The sequence below is a fragment of the Coffea eugenioides genome, chromosome 11 (assembly GCF_003713205.1).
Source record: "Coffea eugenioides isolate CCC68of chromosome 11, Ceug_1.0, whole genome shotgun sequence".
Lineage (NCBI taxonomy): Eukaryota > Viridiplantae > Streptophyta > Magnoliopsida > Gentianales > Rubiaceae > Coffea > Coffea eugenioides.
Genome location: NC_040045.1, coordinates 3,844,408 through 3,845,317, shown reverse-complemented (window position 1 = coordinate 3,845,317; position 910 = coordinate 3,844,408). Strand labels below are relative to the sequence as shown.

The following is a 910-nucleotide window of genomic DNA, read 5'->3' as shown; positions in this document are numbered from 1 at the left end:
CTACGAGATTTTGCTTTATCAGGAACACAAGGTTCTCAAACTAGCATTGCAACGCCAACGGTAAATGCTAATAGTTTTGAGATTAAACCATCACTGATTCAAATGGTACAACAATCTCAATATGGAGGTAATGCTACCGAAGATCCAAATTCTCACTTGTCAACATTTCTTGAAATCTGTGATACAATTAAGTTCAATGGTGTTAGTGATGATGCAATTAAATTTCGATTGTTTCCATTCTCGCTAAGGGACAAAGTCAAGGTTTGGCTACAATCTCATCCTTCAAACACTTTTACTACTTGGGCTGAATTAGCTAAGGCGTTTCTCAATAAATTCTTTCCACCTAGAAAAACTGATAAATTCAGAATGGATATAACTAGTTTCTCTCAACAGGAAGGAGAGACATTGTATGAAATTTGGGAGCGCTATCGGGAATTGTAACGAAGATGTCCTCATAATGGTTTACCAGATTGGCTAGTAGTCTAAACATTTTACAATGGTCTCACTTATCCAACAAAAACGCATGTAGATGCGGCAGCGGAAGGAGCATTAATGGGAAAGACAGCTGAGGAAGTTCAACAATTGATTGAAGAAATGACTGCTAACAACTACCAATGGGCCAACGAACGAGATAATACAAGGAGAACCGCAGGTATGCTTGAAGTAGATACCTTGAATATGTTAAGTGCAAAGATGGATAATGTGGTTAAGATGCTTAATAGGTATGTTGGTTCTAGCTCTAATCAAGGAGTAGTTGTTGCATGTTGTACTACTTGCAGTGGAGATCATGATGATTCTATGTGTTCTAGCAGCGAACAGGTTCAATATCTCAACAATTACAACCGTTCACCCCAAAATAATCCATACTCTAATACCTACAATCCAAGATGGCGTAATCACTCTAATTTGG

The 910-nt window shown here is 37.9% G+C and overlaps 1 non-coding gene across 1 annotated transcript; it reads right to left on the bottom strand.

Annotated features, from left to right (window-relative positions):
• Positions 1 to 357: 357 nt before the first annotated feature.
• On the bottom strand, positions 358 to 464 carry LOC113754656. Its single transcript, XR_003465334.1, has one exon. It is a non-coding gene; the product is annotated as a small nucleolar RNA R71 (small nucleolar RNA).
• Positions 465 to 910: the final 446 nt, after the last annotated feature.